General features: G+C 45.2%; 1 protein-coding gene across 2 annotated transcripts in view; it reads left to right on the top strand.

The window, feature by feature from the left end:
• TMEM229B (transmembrane protein 229B) overlaps positions 1-21,400 on the top strand; it is a 537,771-nt gene that overhangs the window by 251,405 nt on the left and 264,966 nt on the right. For both annotated transcript variants that reach the window (XM_086937158.1, XM_086937159.1), the window contains exon 3: positions 16,981-17,122. The gene's annotated coding sequence lies outside the window, so the exon portion shown is untranslated. The remainder of the gene's footprint in view (positions 1-16,980; positions 17,123-21,400) is intronic.

Below are 21,400 nucleotides of genomic sequence, written 5' to 3'. Positions count from 1 at the left end.
TGTGTAGCTTCCCCCCACATCGGGAGCAGGTGACAGACCACACCAGACACTGACCTCTGGTTTGCACGTCTTAATTCTTCAGCATGCAATCGTTAACTTAACATACTATGTCACAAACTTTATTTGCCACACCAACCAGATTACCTAATGATTGTAAGGAGTCTGCTGAGGGCCACTAGAGGCCTTATACACATAAGGACACAGGACACTATCAGTTTCCCTCCTTGGAGGTGCAACATCATGGGCTGTCCTTTTAAAAAAAAAAAATATTTATCAACATGAGGAAATCACAGACAAAGAAAACAGATGATGGCGACATTAACAGAGCATAGCCAATTTAAAAATAATAATATACAATATATTTGCATAGAGCCAAATCAGAGCAGAAAGACCACCGATGAAACATTGCTACTCCTTTAATTTTAGAACAACGATTCCCAGATTTTCTTGAACATACATAATGAGCGGGTCCCCCTCATTTTAGCAAGTACAACCTCCATGCCGTACGTCTCTTTAACCAACGCCCACCATTCCAAAGCAGATGGAGGACCCCGCGAAATCCAAACCCGAGCAATTGTCAGCCTAGCACATACTAAAAAAATAGTATTTAATTATTTTTGGCTAGTGTTCATATTCTGCCCACTCATCATTGCATCTAATGTTGAAAACAATATTGATCTCCCAAGTTTCTGAGACGAGATTTGAGAGACCTTCTGCCAAAATTCTGCTAGCTGCGGACATTGAAAAAACATGTGTTTTAGATCAGCTGCCAGTAGATCACATTTAGGGCATTTTGTCTGATCAATAGGATAATTATTAGATGACCACTTCGCTATTCTCTCAGTTGTGTAGTATAGTGAGCATGTTGTTCTATACTGCTGTAGCCTCAGATTAGATGAGTGTACAGACCGGGTGATACTGCTGAAAGCAAGTGAGATAGTGTTAGCCGAGATTGGTATCCCCATTCTTTTTCCCCAGCGATCAGCAAGTCTAGCACAATCATCCAGCTTGTAAGAATAGAAACTTTTATACCCCATGCTAAATCGTCGATTTGTCATTTGCAGCATATAAGCAGTTCCATATATCAGAATCGAGAACTTTTGTAAGGTTCAGGTTACGAATGAAGTAGTCTCGGACCTGCATATTTTCCGGAAGATTATACAGAATTTTCAATCTTTCAAATGCAATGAATCCACTTAGTCATACAAATCCCCGAGATATTTACTACCAAGGCTAAACCAGTGCTTTCCCAAGACATCATGAACTATTTCTGGAAGGCCTGGGTTGCCCCATAAGGGAAGTTTGACATGATAAAACTGTGTGTTGCATTTGAGCAGAATAGCACGCCATATAGTTACAATATCCCGTGCAGTCTTGAATTTGACCCTCTTGTAATAGTTTGGGCCGTTAGTTCTAAAAAGAAACATATTATGGCTTTCTCTTAGCATAAATTTGAAAAATAAAAAATTGCTCACAGGATTTATTAGGCTGCAAAGGCGGCCAAGAAAGGCTGCCCAAAAATATAATTTGAAGTCAGGAAAATCAAGCCCACCCTGATTAAATGGAAGTTTCAATAAATCATTTGCGCGGCGCGCTTTCTTGTACCCCCAGATAAAACTGCTACAAATCCCATCTAGACATTTAAAAAAAGAATTATTCACTCGTAGAGGAATAGAACGGAACAGATAAAGGAATTTGGGCAGGATCTTCATTTTAATTTATTCTCCCACTAATACCCATAGGAATCTTGTGCCACTTTTTGATGATTTAACTGTAGCTTTCAGTAATACCTCATAGTTTAAAGCAACTATCTTGTCTATTTTAGCAGACACGCTGACCCCTAGATATGTAACCACACTGCAGACTCCCTGTAGCCTCATGATAATTTTTTTGTTTTTTTGCCCCTACCCGTGACCCCCCATCCCATCCCAAACCACCCAACTCTGCTTCTAGAAGGAGGAATCATCCTCTTCTTTCAGCTGCCGTTGGAAAGGCAGCCAACTAGGACCCGGTCCCCGCATTAGCTTCCCGAAATAGCACCACCCTGTTTTATATCTCCCCCCCAAAAAAGCAGATTATATATGTAAACGTAATTGTAATTGTAATTGTAATTGTAAAATAGTTTTTATAGAGCGCATTCTGTCGCTCCAAGGAGCATCTTGGCGCTGTAGTCCGTAGCCTAGAATGGTGGGCCGGAAACACTACTCACATCAATTTCTTAGTCCCTGAGAGATATTTAGAGCCTAGACTAGCTGTTTGCTAACCGTGTCTGGTAAATTAAAAATCCAGGTTTTCAGGGCTTTCCTGAATTCGATTTCAGTGGGGATTTGCCGTAGGCTTTGTGGGAGTTTATTCCAGGCCTTAGTACCAAGGACGGCCAGGGATCTTCCTCCTTTGGTGGCTAATCTAAATCTGGGGACTGTTAGAAGACACATATCTGATGACCTCAGGTTCCGAACTGGTATGTATGGCTTGAACTGTGGGAGCAGATATTTAGGCCCTTTTTTGTGGTACGCTCTAAAAGTAATTACCAGTATCTTAAAGAGCACTCGCTTATGTATGGGGAGCCAGTGTAACTGTTTTAAGGCAGCAGAAGTAGAAGATCTCCTAGGAAGATTAAGCACCAGGCGTGCAGCAGCATTTTGGACAACCTGCAGCCTATGCAGGGTAGACCTATTCACTCCTGCATATATGCTATTGCAGTAGTCCAAGCGTGATGAAATTAATGCCACTGCAACTGTCTTCTTTGCTTCTAATGGGATAAATTAAAAAAACTTTCGAAGACCACGGATGATGTTGAAACAAGATCCTGCCACTGCAGCCACTTGCTGTTTAAAACAGAGTTTTTCATCAAATCTGACTCCCAGGTTACGTGCGGATAGTACTGTTTTTGGTGGAATATCCTCATTTGGGGGCCACCACAGCTGGGGGGAGGACAGATTTTGGGGACCCACAGGGAGAATTTCAGTCTTGCCCGTGTTGCATTTCAGATGGTTTGTCTTCATCCAATTAAAGGTTGCAGTGAGGCAATTTCCAAGATTCTCCTCCGCTCTTGTGGACTTGCTGTCTAAAACTAAGATGAGCTGAGTATCATCTGCATATGATACTGTATTGATGTTAAATGATGTTATTAGCTCAACTAAAGGTGTCATATATAGATTAAACAGCACCGGCCTTAGCCTTGATCCCTGGGGTACACCTGTTGGATTTGATTTTTTTGCTGATAGATACTGTCCGAGGACAGTAATCTGTTTCCTGTCCGCAAGGAGATTTTCCATCCATGCCAAGGCCGTGCCCCCTATGCCCACCGTAGCTAAACGGTTGATCAGTATCTCATGCGAGATCGTGTCGAAGGCCGCCGACAGATCCAGGAGAACTAGGACAGCCCTGTCCCCCTGATCCATGGCGGCCCTCAGTGTCTCCGTTGTGTAAAGGAGAGCTGATTCCGTTGAGTGGGAGGCTCTAAAACCCGATTGGTTGTGGTGTAAAAGATCCTCATCCTCCAGAAATTTGGTCAGTTGTTTATTTACAACTGCCTCGGTGAGCTTAAAGAGGAACGGTAGTAATGAGATTGGCCGTAGAGAGAGAAGGAAAGAATATATCTGAATAGTCAGATCTAGGCATCCCCCTCCTTTTGCCATTCATGCAACATTTCGTTGATCTCAGATTTAGAAAAAAGTAAATGAGTTTGACCCCCTCTCGTAATTTTCAAACGAGCAGGTTCCTGCAAGAAAACTTGAGCCCCCATATCCTTCAATGGATCGATTAGCTGTCTCAATTGCCTTCTTCTATCCATAGCAGCTTTACAAAAGTCTGAGCCGAAGAATATAGATAGAGAATCAACAGCTATTGGGGATCTAGGGCCAGCTTTTAGAGAGACTGCCTGTCGCAGCAAAAAATTGCCAAAGTAGAGCAAAAATGGCCTTGGGTAGCGAGAATCCCGTTGGCGTTCGGACGATCGGAAGTCTATGGGCCCTTTGGATCTGGCAGTCCCAGTCCCAATCTCCAAGGTCAGGAAAAGCTTTTTGCAAGATTTGAACTATATAGGCTCTAGGATCGGCTCCCTCTTTGCCTTCAGGTATGCCAAACAATTTGAGATTCTGTCTCCTCTGTCTATTTTCTAGATCCTCCAATTTAAGTTGCATACTCCTAAGTTGATCTTCGTGCTGAAGGACCGAGCTTGCAGTTCTGGATGTAGTATCTTCTGTACAAGAAACTCTCTGCTAAAGCTCCATCAGCTCTTCCGTCATGAACCCAACTTTCTCCATTGCATCCTTCAGAGCTTGCTGGATATTGTGATTATCCGCCTTGACTTGAGCAAAGAGCTCTCTTGTTTCATTCCTCTGATCCTTCAAGTCTTGTAAAATCACAGAGAGTGTTGTAGCTTCATTACACTGTCCGCCATAATTCTGAGAGTGCTCTGCTGAAAGAAGCGTATGGGACATATCAGAGGTTGAAAATGTCGAGGATAATGGGGCGGAGGAAGGAAAGGACCCGGCATTGGAGATGTCAGACCCTGACTTGCTTCGAGAGATCCGCCAGGAAACCTTGCTGCCTCTAGGTCTGATTCCGAAGTCAAGCAAACTGCACCTTTAGCAGCCTTTATTGCGTTAGACCCCCCTCCACCAGTCCCTCCGTCGGTTAATCCAACGTCCGACAATCTAGCGATCACAGTTTTTATTCCGCCTTTAGCCTGAACCCATTTCCTCATTGTACTATTGTCTGGTAGCTCCTTGGCCTGTGTTGCCTTCTTTTTACCCGAGCCTAGATCAGTGGTAGTTAACGTCTTCTTCGGGTCGCTAGTTGTTTTGGCCTTGAGGTTCTTTTTTAAAGGAGTCCCTGGTGCATCCGTTTTCTTTTTCACATCTCTATGGGGTTGTTGGTCCTTTCGCAATCCTCTTGAGTAATGCTCTTCTTCCTGGCCCCCCTCAGAAATATTTACCCCACTAGTGTCCTTGCCAGAATGAGCACAGACTTCAAGATCTTCTGTAGAGGTGTCGGCACACTGTGCTTCTGAATCCTTATCAAGATCGATATTACAGATATTCATGCCTTTTTCACCATTTATTATATTTACAGAATTTTCAGCCATATCTAGCTCAGACCCAGTCCCAGTCCCAGAAGCTTCCGGCACCTCCATCTCGGTTATTACCATGACTGTATTCTCTGCAGTCTGTGCATCTGTGCGTAGAGACTGCTGTGGCTGCTTTGAATTCATAGGATTCTGAAGAGCGAGTGATATGCTACTTTGTTGCTTGTTAGAGATTGCATTTATGATGGTTTCCACCAGCTGGCAGCTGCTAGGAGACTCTGTAGCGAGCTCCGAGAGCAAAGCTGACCCCCTTGCCTGCAGAAACTGAACGACTGGTTTCCCAAGTTTTGTATCAGGTTTGAGCGTATCCACAGGGTCCACAACATCCACGGCATCCACTTTCTCTACTATGGCGGCCGCCCCCTCCGTGAGGCAGTTTTCCGCTGCATCAGCCAATGTCTCATCCCCCATGCTGGCGGCTGTGCTTACAGCAAGACTCACCGGTTGCCGGCTTGTCCCTCGAGCCCCCGAGCTGTGGTCTTCGATGGCGCCATGTCAGCTGGAAGTACAGGTGGAGCGGAGTAGAAGAAACAAATGGGACCGATATGGCAGTGGAAGGAAGAACGCCAAGCCGGCAGCACCACCGCCACGTACGTCGATGACGAACACCTGGAGCAAATCCGAGACAGATTCTGCATCTGACCCCGGTAGATTCCGAAACAGGTAATTTCTTTTCTCTTCTTCTCTCAAGAAGCGTTCCCACTTTCAAATATCATCTCATAAGCATTTTTCAAATATATTTCCTTGCTACGCGGCACACATGAGTGACAGGGGAACCGTCTTCGGGAACCTCCGCGGGTCGATCCTAGAGACAGCGTCAACCCGCCATCTTGTCTCCACCCCATCCTGGGCTGTTCTTAAAGAGATGCATCCAGCGGCAGAAGACGCTGTGAGTTTGGAAGCAGCGATGAGCTTTTCTATCTCAGGCAAGTGAAGCTCTTGCCAGAAGAGAAGCTCTGCAGTGAAGTTTGGGCAATAATGAGATGCATCATTTCCAGTCTGCTCGCCCCTTAGGATTTACGAACCTGCATAGGTTCAGTGCAACAGAGGCCACAAAAAAGACTCCTCTGGATATGACGTGACTTACAAACACTAAGGAGAGCTCTACGGTCACCAAAAGATGGCCGGGAGGGTGCGAAATATCAGAAAGACAAATGTTCTCTGTGGCTAGAACCGACGTATCCAGGTGCTTTTGTTGCGTAATAGCTCTTTGTGCTTTATTAGCAAGGAATGAGAAGTAGGCTGACTGCATTCTGAAGAAATGCTAAAGTGGCTGTTGTGTAATGTGTTCTTATGCAAGCACCAGCACAAGGTATCACTGTGTTGCATAGATAAACACTACTTAGATGAAAGTCTTTATTTTCCTCTGCCACATTGTTGAGTTACGAAGGACGTATCAAAATGTCACGCAATGCTTTAGTCCAAAAAGCTCTAAGTTTCACATGGCCCAAAAGACAAGTTAACACCATCGGTGCGGTGCAGATTTATCCTGTGCGCTGACAATGATTGATTCCCATTGTTCATGACGAGCTCAGCTCGTCATGAGTGTACGAGACGTGTACCTCATGACGAGCTGAGCTCGTCATGAGCATCGAAGGGGTTAAATCTGTCATTCAGTCTCCGTCCTCTTAAGTCTATATTTAGAAACGGAGGCTCAAGCAAACAGGAAGTTAAACATAGAGCAAACAAACTGCTCCAGCAGTAGTGCTTCAATGACATTGATAAAATCACACACAGTTGCACATCGGGACCTGACCAAAAGTTTCGCCCTGGAAGTGCTTAAGAAGAAGCAGTGAGTACAGTGGGCCAGTGGAGCCTTTCTTGGTCTCAAGGAATCACGCTCTCCAAATGCACAAATCTGGCCTCCTGAAGTCCCAGAGACACTTCAACACCATTCTGTTGTATCTTTTCTCTCTTTAAGGCTTACTAAATCTTCTTGCTAAGAAAGGTGGCAGATTAATGAAGCAAACTGTAGGGCTGCCGCCTGGGGCCCAAAGAGCTGAGCAGGGATCCCTTGCATCGTGGAGTATGAAGCTTCATGGTTTCCACCTGCTTGCCAGTGTGTGTCCTAGACCCTGCAAAGAGAGTCACTGCATGTGTCCTGATGTCCTCTGACCATCAAGGCCTTACATTATATTTATTTAAGAAGTTTTATATAGCGCTAGCCTGACCGGAAGGTATCGGAGCGCTTCACAACAAGTACAGAGCAGTGCAAAAGAAAGCAAACATAATACAGTAAGCAAGACATTCAGGGTAGGAATCGTAGTAGAGAGGATGCTGACTAGTTCCAAATACACAGTCTTTGGAGAGAGCAGCAGTGTCGCTTTAAACACTCCCAGCTGCTCCTATCTGTTCGATATGGAGCGGTCGAGCTGGCTTTTGAATTTAGGGAAGGAAGGAATAGTTCTGATGTGGGGGGGGGTAGAGTTCCATATTTTGGACGCATTTCCGGCAAAGGACCTGACCGCAGTTTTTTGTTTTCGTGCTTTTAGCAGGATAAGAAGTAGGATATTAGAGCTTCTGAGAGTCCTGTTCTGACCCGCTTTTCTGAGTTTGGACGCCAGATATTCGGGTTTGCCTGTGTGAAGGGCTTTGTGTGTGAGGCAAGCTGTTCTAAAGTTTGCCCGCATTTCTATTGGTAGCCACTTGAGTCCTTTTAGTGCCGGAGAGATGAGATCAAATTTCTCTATTCCAGTGACCATTCTGGCGGCCGCGTTGAGGGTTGTTTTCAGAGGAGCAAGATGAGTTTTGGCTATTTCTGAGAGGATTGCATTTCCATAGTCCAGTCGTGACAACACCAATGCTTGGGTGGCTTGTTTGAGATCTTTGGATGGAATGATAGGTTTAATTTTGTTTAGTAGTTTCAAGTTAAGGAAAGCACTCTTTGCCGAGATCTTAATGTGTTTGGTCAAGTCTAGTTTGGAGTCTAGTGTGATGCCTAATTATTTAACAGAGTCAGCCAAGGTGAGGTTCCCATTGAGCGCATCAATATCTTTTAACCATTCGACCATTTGTGGGTTCTCTTCTTTGCTCGAGATGAGGAGTAGTTCGGTTTTGTCCGGGTTCAGCTTTAAATGGTTGCTTGACAGCCAAAACGTTGCACTTCCTTTAGTGTTTCATTGAGTCTATGAATGTCTTTTGAAGAGGAGATTTCCAAGTAGAGTTGGGTATCATCAGTGTAGAGGTGAAAGGGGATGTTAGCTTTTCTGAGTAGGGTGGTGAGGGGTTCCATGTGGATGTTGAAGAGTTGGGGGGAGAGCACAGATCCTTGGGACACTCCCCTCTTGAATGGGTGGAGGTCGGATTCAAAGCTTCTGTTTTTGATTCTTTGGGAGCGGTTGTGCAAGAATGAAGGGAACCAGTTGAGGACCACGCCGTTGAGTCCGGCCCTTTCTTCGAGAGCTTTGAGGAGAAGATTGTGATCGGCCGTGTCGAATGCCGCCAATAGGTCTAGGAGAATGAGGAGGCAACACTGGTCTGAGTCCAGTGATTTGTGTATATCATCAATTACGTTGAGGATTGCAGTTTCCGTGCTGCACCCTTTCCTGAATCCCGAATGATGTGAGTCGAGTAGGTTGGTATTGTCCAAGTGCCGGGTTAGTTGGTGGAGAACGCATCTTTCTAGGATTTTGGAAAGAAGAGGAAGGTTAGAGACGGGTCTGAAGTTATTTAAATCATTTCTGTTCAGGCCTGTTTTTTTTTAGCAGTGGAGTGACTTGTCCCACTTTCAGACAGTCTGGGACTACTCCAGTTTTTAGGGAGCTGTTGATAATCCTGCACCACAGTGGGGCTAGGAAGAGTTTTCGTTTTTTGGTGAGTTGAGCCGGAAGGGGGTCAAGGGTGTGAGATGAAGGTTTAGAGGTGGAGATAAGTTTGACTATCTCTTCTTCTAGAATGGGCTGAAAGAGTGACCAGGGTTTAGTAGTGGGCGGGGGGGGGCGCTACCAAGCACCCCACCATGTCTGCTATGGGAGGGGGAAGAGCAGTTGGTGACCAGAGAGTGCTTGATCTTGGAGATCTTATCATTGAAGAAGTTGGCGAAGTTGTTGCATCGTTCTTTGGATGCCTGCTCCAGGGACGTGTCTGGTTTGGAGGTTTGCTGTCTAATAATACTGAAGAGTTCCTTAGGTCTGTTTTTAGCACTCTCCAGAGCAGAGCAGAAAAACATAGATTTTTTGTTCTTGATGTGATTATTGTATTTCTTCCGGATAGTTCTGAGTTGGTCACGATGGCAGGTAGTGGGCAAGCTCCTCCAGCGTCTTTCTGCGGCACTCCTTTCTTCATTAGTGTCAGAGTCGAACCAGGATCTGGACGGAATGGCTCGATTTTTTTCTTAGTTTCAAGGGTGATAGTTGGTCAAGAAGGAGTTCCATATTCGTGTTATAGAGCGCGGTGAGGTCATTTGTGGAGAGATCTTTGTCGCTAGGTAGGAGCAACTTTAGTCTATCCTCCATTGCGGCAAGGGGGAACTGGGTGAGATTTCTTGACCATTTGGGGGGGTCTTGAGCCGGAGGCAGGGATAGGGCTCTTTGGTTGATGTGGTATAAGATCATGTGATGATCCAACCAGTCCACTGGGATGATGTTGTCGATCGGGATTGCGTCTTGGTGGGCAATGATGGCATACAGGGTCGCTCCTTTGTTGTGAGCTTCTTCAGAGCAGTGTTGGGAAAGGTTATTGTCTCAAAGGAGAGTATTGAGAGATTGAATTAGTGTGTTGTTGGCTTCGTTCCAGCGTAAGTTGAGATCACCCAGGTTTATGAAGTTAGTGTCTTTGAGAGCGCAGTGGGCAATCAGGTCGGAAAGGTGTTCACCAAAAGTGGGGGAGTTTCCAGTTGGGTCATAGAGAAGGTGAACAACTAAAGGGCGGTTATCCTTGGTCTTGATGGTGACAGATAGACATTCAAAAGAGCTTTATTTGCATGGGTCCATTACAGCGATGTCAATGTCATCTTTATGGATGATGGCTATACCAACCCCGCGTGGATCTTTTCTGTCTTTGTTGATGATGGTGAAACCTGGAGGCACCAGCATGTCTAGACAGGGTGGGGAGATCTCATTTAGCCATGTCTCTGTGATGAACGCAATGTCTAGGTCCTGAGAGAGGATGGCTTCAGCTAATTCAGTCGCATGCTTGGGGGCTGATCTGCAGTTAATGAGCATACATTTAGTCGGTAGATTACTTTTGTTCAGATGCTTTCCTAATGGGGCCCTCGGTATGGAGGTGAGGGAGGGCGGGGGTCTTGAGGTTTTCACGAGAGTGAGGTCTCTTCCGAAGCCTGTGATCACTTGAATATTGGAGTTAGTGGAAATTGGGAAAGGGAGTCATAAGTGAAGGCTAGGTCCATAGCTTCTTCAGCAGACATTGCTGCTTTCGTTCTGGGTGGTCTTTGTTTTTGGGTCTCCACATCTTTATTAGTGTGTCTCTGAGCTCCAGACGTGGGGCCTTTGATTCTTGTGAGAGATTGTAGTGGGATCATAGTGTCGGTTTTAGTAGGCCTCAGCAGTCGATTCCTGCGGGCAGATGTGGTCCCGAATTAGGGTTTTAGGGGGGTAGAGTCAGTCGGATAGGAAGCCATTAGTTGGGAATGTTGGGTCTTTTGCGCCTTGTCTAGGTTGGAAAGGATTTCATCAAGGCCTCTGAATATAATTTCTAGCTGGCTTTCTAGTAGATCCAGCCGGTGCGCCATATCTTCAGGGGCTGGTGGCTTGCAGTTTTGGGTAGGGACATCTCGTGGGGTGGGGGCAGGGTCGACTTGTGAGGTCTAATGCTGAGTGGGTCAGCCTGGCTGTCTCTGTTAGCGACCCTCGGTAGGGGGTTTAGTTGTGGGCTCTTCCTCAATGATTCTGCAGGAGTGATGGGGGGTCAGTAGACCGAGCATGAGGGGTGATGTGCTGTTGAGGAAGATGAGATTGAGAGGCGATGAGCATTGCTCTTCTTCGGGAGATAGAAGGGGGTCAGTAGACCGATCCCGTGGGTTGATGGAGTAATGTTGAGGAGGATAGGATTGAGGGGGCTGTGGGGACTGATCTTCCTTGTCACGGTTCGTGGGGACCGAGGAGTGGGAGGACTTTCTTGGGGTGCTGGGGTGGTTAGTGGAAGTAGATAATTGCTTCTCCTGATGGGGCTGGTTGATCTGGGAGGGGGCTGGTGTGGAGCGTGACAAAGAGAGTGCAGATGAGCGGAGCAAAGAGTAGGGAAGAGGGAGTCAAAGTCCTCCAAGTTCTCGTTGTTGGCCTGTATCAGAACTGTGCCATTTGCGTAAATGGTCACTGATGTATTACCTTTTCTAGTTGCCTGGTTGAAAAGAGAGGTCGTCAGTTTACAGCTATGTGAGGTGGTCGACGTTTTAGATACGTGAAGTTGCATTCTTTGAGTGGTGTTCCAGCTCTCAGGTCTATCTGTGTGGAAGATGAGATCCATCTTCACCTGCCCTTTGGCGGAGCAGTGGTATGTGTCTACAAATAGCGTTTCTGGGTGTTGTCTAATTAGATTATGTTTGTGATTTCTTCTCGCTTTAGGAGAGAGGTTAGGGTGGAAGCTAATAGTGAAGGCATTCGCGCTGTGCGGTTTCATGTGGATCGACATGGGTGGTTCGACGGAAACTGTCGTGCCTGGTGACATTGCGTATTATGTAGGCGTGACGGGACAAGCTATTGGGGGGGGGCAGGACTCCCTCAATCTGGTAGTATCAACTGTGGGAGATTGGCCAAGACAAATGTTTGGTGGGCACTTAACACCCTACTATGGGAGCCGTGATTGAGGGGGCACAGAGTAGACTAAGGTATAGTGGTGGTTGCTGAAGGGGGGAGAAAGCGTCATGGAGCAAGTAGTGGGGAGGCACAGAGTGGACTACGTTATAAGAGTGGTTGCTGCCGGGGCTTGGAGCAAGTAGTGGGGGGCGCAGAGTGGACTAAGGTATAAGAGTGGTTTCGGCAGTCGCTTGCGTTAATGTTAATGTTAATGTTAGGGGGGTGTTTTGTATAGCGCTCAGCTACTCCGAGGAGTGTCTCAGTGCTTTTTTTTTTACCTACAGTGGACAGGGGGCAGGAAGGTGCAGGGCGGGTCTACTGAACAAACAGCCCGGGTTTCAGGTCTTTCCTGAAAGCCAGCAAGTTGGTATTCCTGCGAAGGGTGACCGGCAGGGTGTTCCACAGCTGAAGGTGCAAGACGCTGAAAAGACCGGCCACCAATCCGAGCTCTTCTTATAACTGGGACCGAGGCGATAGCCAGCGACTCTGACCTCAAAGATCTGGCAGGCTGATAGAGAGCCAGCCGCTTTTGAATGTATTTGGCCCCGGTCGCATATAGAGCCTTGTGGGCCAGAGTGAGAGCCTTAAAGACTATCCGTTTCCGAATGGGCAGCCAGTGGAGAGTCTGCAAAAGGTCAGAAGCCCTGGCTCGCCAATGAAGACCATAGATAGCCCGCGCAGCCGCATTCTGAACCACTTGCAGACGTTGAAGAAGGTACTCAGGCCGACCGAAGTACAGGATGTTGGCATAATCAAGGCGCGACCCAATAAGGGCCTGCACAGTGATTGGCTAGCTAGGAGCTCTAAAAACGTCTTTGCTGCCATCTCAAAACTCTCTAGTCGGTCTGATATATGGATAGATGTAGCCTGATTACTGTGTTAAGTTAGCATGAGCTTTTTGTGAGTTTAAACGCCATTTTTCCTTTCTGCTGCTTTTGCACACGACACACATCTGCTGCTTTAGCTTTGAGCCTAGTAAAATGTTTTCGGTTCATACGAGAATAATATGTTGTTACACTGATATCAGCCTTGCTTGGAGAATTGTGTCTGTACAGTGAGTGCTGAAACCTTCAAGATATCTCAACACAGTAGTTGTTTTGAGCACTGATCTTCGCACGTCCCTAGACATAACATACATGCAGCTGCAGCCAAGTTCTGGCTTTAGGCGCGTTGTATATTGCTTTGCGCAAGAGCACTTTAAAACACACACTTGATGGTGCTTCGCATGCAGAGAGCTGGTTGCTGATGATGTGATCCCTCACCACTAGGATCTCGAGGTATGGGGCCGCTCTGCTAAAACCCAAAAGAGACCTTCTTAGATATAATATAATATACTAGCTAGGGAGGGTGAGAATTAGGTTTTGTTAAACCCTATTCATTTTAGCATAATACTATGCTTGCACCGTTTGTGTTCTATGGACTAATGACTATGCTGATTACTTTGTTTCTTATAATATGTTTGCTTGTATTAGCTAAGATACTGCGCATGAGAACACTGCATTAGTGAATAAACATTTCAAATATGCACGTGTCCTCTTTTACTCCTTGTTCTGGATTGAAATGATTGTATAACGAAAGAGTGTTTATGTGTTCCACGTTACCTGAGGTGTACTAAGTTCATGTTCTGGTTTGTCTAAGCATTGGGAGTTTATGATAACCAATGAGACACTGTAATTAGTCTGGTAGGGGATTATTGGGTACTAAGGTGAGTTTGGCACACCCTAATTCACTGAGGTTCCAAACCTCTATGCACAGTTCTGTCTGAGTACGGAATCCCTGCGACAGGTCATGACTTGAGAGTTTCTTGCTGTGGAAATAAGGTTGAACAGCCATGAGAGGATAAGAGAAGGCTGTAATTTCTGATATTTAGAAGTTTCCCTTGTATTCATTGCATGATTTTTATTTATGAGAAAGTGTCACTAATAATCGTTGAGATGTCACTCGTAATTTCACTGAAATTATAAAAATGTCACACATGGCAATCTGAAACCTTGGCAGCTATGTTAATACCCTGAGGGAAATGTACAATGGAATACTATTCCCTTGTTACCCATTTTCATCGGTGACAAACTCTTGCATTTGACAGGTGATACATCTGAGTATATGTTGCAAGCAGCATGGCTGGCTTGCACGTGAGAAGGCTACAGTGTGCCACTGGCCCACTGGCTGGGGGGTCTGCGGCGGACGGAAAGAGCATCCGCCGCTTTTCTGCCCCGGTCGTCTGGCGACCGGGGCGGAAAAGGGTTTATATGGTGGCGGTGTCTACCAGACACCACCAGCCACATTACAATGAGCATTCCTGAATGCCTTTCCGTGGCGGTAATGCTGCCACGGAAAGGCATGCGGAGTCTACCTGCGGGGGCCCGTTGCGGGCCCCCAGGGAGTCAGGGGGGATTGGGGGTGCACATGCGAGTACCTAGCAGTTCCATGCACAACATGGCAGGCACCGCGCGGTGCCTGCCATGTTGTGCATGGAAGTCCACAGCATGGATTCCTGGCATTGTTGCGGGCGGTGTGGTGGGTGCACTGCCCGCCACAATGTTAGGAATGCTGGATGCGCCCACCCCTGTGGCGGGCGCATCCTAATGCCAGACACGGGACCCCCGCCCTTATGGCGGGCGGTCCCTATCCACGATGGGATGACGGGCGGACAAAGTCCACCCGTCATCCTAATGGGCCCCTTAGGGTCTATGAAATATAGTGCAGTCATCATTTTGACAATTGGAAGTAGTGCCAGGGAGCCAGCTGTGGATGACGTGAGCTCTTGCTCTCAATCTGCAACCATGACAAGGATCACATCTAGAGAGAAGCAGTATCCAGCAATTACAACTTCATCGGACCTCCCAAAAATGTTGATCCTCTGCCTTTATATCCTCTTTATTCTCTTCAAATAGTTGTTTCCCAAAGTAAGGGGTAAGGCTGTAAAGATATATACCTACACGATGAACAACATTGTTTGCTCTGTGGATTGCTTTATTTGTTTTTGTCAGATTGTGTGTGATTGTTTTATGTACTAATGGCTTTCAGCCTGTAGATGATTGTGGTGGAGTCCTTATTCCTGATTGTACTTCTCCCCATCATTGTCGTGTGTCGAATGTTATGAAATCTGGAATAAGGAATGTAGGAAAGTCACTTTTTTTTACCTGAACTTTCTAAAAATATTAAATGCATTCATTTTGTTAATGACCTTGTTGTTATAGGGATATTACCCATTCCGGGTAAATCTGAGATAGCTAAGATTTCTCAAGAATACTTTGTTTCAACTTTGTAGGATGTGGAGATTGGCATTTTCTGCTTTTTTAGGCTGAAAATGCCCGAGGCTAATAAGCCCTTTTGTTTGCACAGGAGACAAACTCTTTCTCTGTCAGTCCCTGCAATCCAGGGATCTTCCACAGGTACCTATCGGTAGCTCACAGGCTGCCCTCTAAGTAGCTCTGACATACTATAACTGTCAGTAGGTTTGAGAATATCTCCAGCCGCCTGCAAAGCCGCACTTTAAAATTGTCTGCGCCCAATTCTGTGAGGGAAGGTCAAAGTGCGGGCCAAAACAGCACAACTTCTTATGCAACATTGTCCTGCTTGTGCTCCTTCATTCATAGTCGCAGGCATCACTATTTATGTAAAAGTTAATGTGAATTTTCTTCTAGGCTTCTTGTCTATTATTCCTTCCATCTTGCTTTTCCTCCTTTCTTTTGCTCTCTCTTTATTCTCCTCTCCTTTTCTTCTGCTTCTCCTGTTTTGTTCTCTCTGTTTTTACATTTCTTCTCTCCTTTTTTTCATTTCTGTCTCTTCTCTGCTTTTTTATTGTCTTTTTGTCTTCTTTTTCTTTTTTCTTCATTTCCTACCTTTTCTTCTAGTTTCTCCCCTTTCTTTCTCAGTTTCCATTCCTTTTCTCCTTCTCGCCTTCGTTTCCTTTTTCCTTCTCACATTTCCTTCTCTACATTTTCAATTTTCTCTTTTCCTTCTCTCCTTTCCTTCTCATATAATTTTCCTTTTCCCTTCCCTCCTTCTCTTTCCTTCGCCCTTTCATTTTCTCATTCTCTCATCTGCCTCCTCTCCCTTTTCTCCTTTCATTTTCACTTTCTTCACTTTCTGCCATTCTCTTTTTTCGCCATTCATTCTTTCTTGCTTTCTTTCTTTTCTGTTTGTTTCTACTCTCCAGCACTTCTCCCTTTTCTCCTTTTCTTTTTTATTCCTTATGCCTCCTCATTCCTCCCCATCCCTCCCTCCCTCATTTATTTCTTTTCTTCTGTCCTCATCAGTGCTTAGATTATTAAATCAACCTCATACATTCATTTGTGTTGTGTTTAATGGCTGCTTGATAAGTTTGACCACGAGCACGTGGGTGGCTGTAGAGATATATTTACTTGCATAGAGCTGCAACGTCTTCCTGTATCCTGCAGAATGTATTATGCTTGTTTGTGGACATCAACCTGGGACTTCATGACTATTAGCCACATAGTCAAAGTTTTTCACTCACTTGTCAAAATGAGGGTATGACAAATATATCACTAATGCGTTGCAATACAAAGAGACTACCTGTCCCAGCGAGACAATCGCCATGCAGAGGCGACTCATAAATAGGAGCAAAGGAACCCAACTTATCCTTGGGGAACCCACAGATAAATCTGTTGTGACCTCTTGTACCATTTATGCTGTATGGTCTCTACAGTAGCACTTGGGTTCTTCAGGACCAGCCTTTATGTTGCTTGAGTTTCATGAACCCATATGTAATCCATACATAAAGCAGTAGCTCAGTATATTTTTTATTGATTAGAAGTAGCTTTCACTTCAGGAACGAATGGAGACTCCCGCTGACGAATGGCTGTTTTGCCTTATGCTATAGTTCTTCTGTAACAGTTTTAATTATGGAACAACAGCTCTTGTTAGGCATTTATATTGATTTTGTTTGAACTTTCTTGCTGAGTGTCTTAATTATGTGATTCATGTTAGCAATCTACTGTTTTATTATAGGTATTAGCTTTGAACCGTATTCCTTAATGCTTACATCATCTGCTTTTGTGCTGTTGCTTATTATCTGCTGTCTGTGCCTACGAGCAATGTGTTTCAAAGTTTCCACTGCACATGTAAAATCTACATGAATTAAAAATAAACACATCTCTTATTAACTCGTAGGAATCCAAGAAGTTATTTTGGCCAAACATCAATACTTTCATCTCAGGCAAGGAAGAGAGAAGCACTATTACCAAAACAGGTCATGGCATCTTATCCAGCAACATAGAGGAACCACCAAACTCTTATAATCCAGGAAATTCTGGTAAGTAAGATTCAATACTTTTATTCTTCATTCGGACAACTGCCCGTTACATACACATGAGTCAAAGAACAATATTAGGTGACAACATGAAATAAAAATTAAAAATAAGACGGGCCCATCGAGAAAGCAAAGGTCCAAACAGCTAATATCCTTTAGAAAAGGCCAGAAAGCTGCAGGAGGGGGCAGAGGGTTGGAGGTGAAAGACATGAAACACTTACCCACCAGATCTTCTTGGAATCCGCTAACTCATTTCCTAACATCCTGGTGTTTTACCGTTGAGGATCTCGGTTAGTCCCTTTCGGAAAAATGCACTATGAGTCACACACAGTGGTACTTGAAGAATCAGCAACTCGATGATGAACCTGTAGGCGTGGTGCTGGCTACACCTACCTTTTGTTACTGCTGTCTGCAGCCAAGAGAAGTGAGGTTATATGCCAAAGAAATGAGAGAATATTGCTCACAATGGTGCCCTGGATTGTTAACGCTAGATTGAATTATCGAGAGACCTAGTGTTATAGACTTGAGTTACGATGTGGCGTAACAAGTGATGTTGGCATGGTGTAACAAGGTCGCATATTCCTTCTCTCTTCCTTTTATGTGGTATTGTAAAAGGCTGTATCAATCGGATATTAGCTCAGAAAAACACCAGGGGCGGGCAGGTGGATGAAACTGCCCTGTTCAGGAGTAACAATGTGAAACTATTCAGGAAAAAAAATCTTTCCTTTGATGAGTATCTCGATACCCTAGTTCACATCATAGAATGATCCAATCTCGACAGCTCTTAACTCCCTCTTACTATTTGTATGTCCAAAGATTGCATGTGCACCTGATGTTTCATATATAACTATGTGGTACTCTATTGGCATGAGGCACGCTTTTCAGACACTTTTTACCCCAAAAATCAAGTGTCTGTATTTGACGTTCCTGGCACTCCAAAGCAGTGTAGCAAGAACACCATCAGCACTAGTGCAAGCAAGGGAAATACTACCCGGAATGCTGGTTGAATACAACAACAATTGGGGTTCAATGAGCCTTTTTAGGACCCTGGGCCTTGGTGCCAGTGTGCCTGCTGAACCAGTGCACCATTGATAGATACGTCCATGGTCGCTTGTCAGCGACAAGGTCCAAGCATGGTCTCTGCTACACCGCAGTTTCTTAAAATTTGAAGGTTGTAAGGAACAGGACATCGACTGGACTCTGGACAAGGTCTGCAACGAACATGGTGATGCACCAAACCTGTTCACAAAACCATATTCATTTCAACACTGTGCTTCTCCCCAATTCTGCACTGAGAGATGTGTTTATTTACTATTTTATCAGGTAATTGCAGACTCTCAAATACATGGTAAAAATACCTTCAGTATGATGGGAAGAGCAGTACAGGGGAAATACCAACGGTCCACCGTTAGACAAGCCTTAATTTTTTGTTGGTGAGTATCTGAGTAGTAGAGCAGGACAGAATCTCCAGTGCATTTTTATGTTTTTATGGGCGGTACAAGGAAAAGTCTTTAGAACCCTCTTTGTATTCATTCATATTTGAATCTGTGCCCCTTTAGCAAGACACCATGACTTTCAAATTCATATTCGGCAAATCTGTATGTATTTTAGTTCTGTCTTCATTGTAAATATCTGTTAGAAGGTCTTTTGTGGGTTGTTGAAGAGTGGAGTGGTGGCATGTTAATTCTCTTCCAAGGGATCCTCATCAATAGTCATCAGCATTAGAATATTCCCGCCCATGCGCGGGACCCAGGAAACTCTATATTATATGTGCCCCACATATAGATATCCATATATATATATATATGTATATATATATATATCATTCCATATGGCTCCTTTCTTACCCGGTAGGCGCTGCTAGGTGTGGCCGCGTTTCTCCTGCGGTTGAGCCCAACCGCTAATGTATCCAAGCAACGATTCCTCCCACAAGAGGATATCTTGGAGTCGCAAATAACCCAATCTTAATCCACAGGGAAGCTGGTTTCAAATCTTTTATTTTCTCAATCCATGGGGTGTCAAAAAACAAGGCAACAACCAACGCGTTTCGACAGCCTCCGCTGTCTTGGTCACGTGACCAAGACAGCAGAGGCTGTCGAAACGCGTTGGTTGTTGCCTTGTTTTTTGACACCCCATGGATTGAGAAAATAAAAGATTTGAAACCAACTTCCCTGTGGATTAAGATTGGGTTATTTGCGACTCCAAGATATCCTCTTGTGGGAGGAATCGTTGCTTGGATATATATATATATATATATATACATATATATATGCGTAGCAGGCCGGAGTACCAGGTAGAGCTGACTCGCTAGGATGGCAGATATCCCGGATGCATACCAAAGCTGAAAGCCGGGCAGCAAAGCAGGTTCGAACTTCAACCCACTGTGTGTTCATTTCAAAGCACTTCACTACGGACACTCAATTGAGTAGAACTTACCAGCACTACGAGAACCATAATGCCACGAGGGTGGCTACGCCCAGTGGGGCGGGACTCAAAGATATTTCAGTGCGTGGAGCAAACCGTCCGTTGTTGGAGCTGCAATGCCACTGAGGAAGGGAGTGCCTATCTCCTGAAACGCGTCTGGCTTTTGTCATGTAGGAAGATTCCTGTGCGCTGCTGGCTAGCGTTTGTCATCTAATAAAGCGGATTACTTCCTTAAGCTGCCTGTGGTCTCTCTCATTGTGGGCAAACATTGTCTTTTGGATTTTTCAGCGGCTGTGCCCGGCCGCGAGAGGAGACCCCCTGCGTAGCAGGCCGGAGTACCAGGTAGAGCTGACTCGCTAGGATGGCAGATATCCCGGATGCATACCAAAGCTGAAAGCCGGGCAGCAAAGCAGGTTCGAACTTCAACCCACTGTGTGTTCATTTCAAAGCACTTCACTACGGACACTCAATTGAGTAGAACTTACCAGCACTACGAGAACCATAATGCCACGAGGGTGGCTACGCCCAGTGGGGCGGGACTCAAAGATATTTCAGTGCGTGGAGCAAACCGTCCGTTGTTGGAGCTGCAATGCCACTGAGGAAGGGAGTGCCTATCTCCTGAAACGCGTCTGGCTTTTGTCATGAAGGAAGATTCCTGTGCGCTGCTGGCTAGCGTTTGTCATCTAATAAAGCGGATTACTTCCTTAAGCTGCCTGTGGTCTCTCTCATTGTGGGCAAACATTGTCTTTTGGATTTTTCAGCGGCTGTGCCCGGCCGCGAGAGGAGACCCCCTGCGTAGCAGGCCGGAGTACCAGGTAGAGCTGACTCGCTAGGATGGCAGATATCCCGGATGCATACCAAAGCTGAAAGCCGGGCAGCAAAGCAGGTTCGAACTTCAACCCACTGTGTGTTCATTTCAAAGCACTTCACTACGGACACTCAATTGAGTAGAACTTACCAGCACTACGAGAACCATAATGCCACGAGGGTGGCTACGCCCAGTGGGGCGGGACTCAAAGATATTTCAGTGCGTGGAGCAAACCGTCCGTTGTTGGAGCTGCAATGCCACTGAGGAAGGGAGTGCCTATCTCCTGAAACGCGTCTGGCTTTTGTCATGAAGGAAGATTCCTGTGCGCTGCTGGCTAGCGTTTGTCATCTAATAAAGCGGATTACTTCCTTAAGCTGCCTGTGGTCTCTCTCATTGTGGGCAAACATTGTCTTTTGGATATATACATATATATACATATATATATATATATAAAAATAAGCAATTGCAGCCTACTAAACACCAGAGCTGAATCATGCTGTAAAGAATTTCCACCATACATGAAAAACATGCATTAGAAACATGAGAAACAACAACAAAGTTTGTTTTAGAACTGTTTTAATGCTCAGAAAGCAGTAGAAATTCTTATAAAACACTGAGAGCATAGGAAGCTCCCAGGCTGCATTGCAAACACCCAGTCTAAAAAGAGTGAAAAGCTAACCTGTAGCTGTATGCAATAAACTGACACCGTGCCTTTAAGGCACTCATGACCCCCAGCCTCCCATCATGCCTCAGGGGTGACAGTTAGGTCAGTTGTTCTTTCCGGCACCTTCAGGAAGGATCCTGCCAACACAGCTCCACTCATTTCTGTTTTTCTGACAGAAATTTACTTCACTTTTCACAGTTTTTTTACTTACTTTGACATTTTACATCTTGTCAAGTAAGAATCTGTCGTTTATTGACAGTTTTGTGGGTATTTTCTACTTTGAAATGCCTTCACTTTTTGACAACTGCCCTTCTTGTGGCAACAAGAAGGCCAAGACAGACAGCCATGAAGACTGTATTCTTTGTTTGCCTGAAGAACATGACTC

The sequence above is a fragment of the Lissotriton vulgaris genome, chromosome 9 (genome assembly GCF_964263255.1).
Source record: "Lissotriton vulgaris chromosome 9, aLisVul1.2, whole genome shotgun sequence".
Taxonomy (NCBI): domain Eukaryota; kingdom Metazoa; phylum Chordata; class Amphibia; order Caudata; family Salamandridae; genus Lissotriton; species Lissotriton vulgaris.
This window is presented reverse-complemented; position numbering and strand designations above follow the sequence as displayed.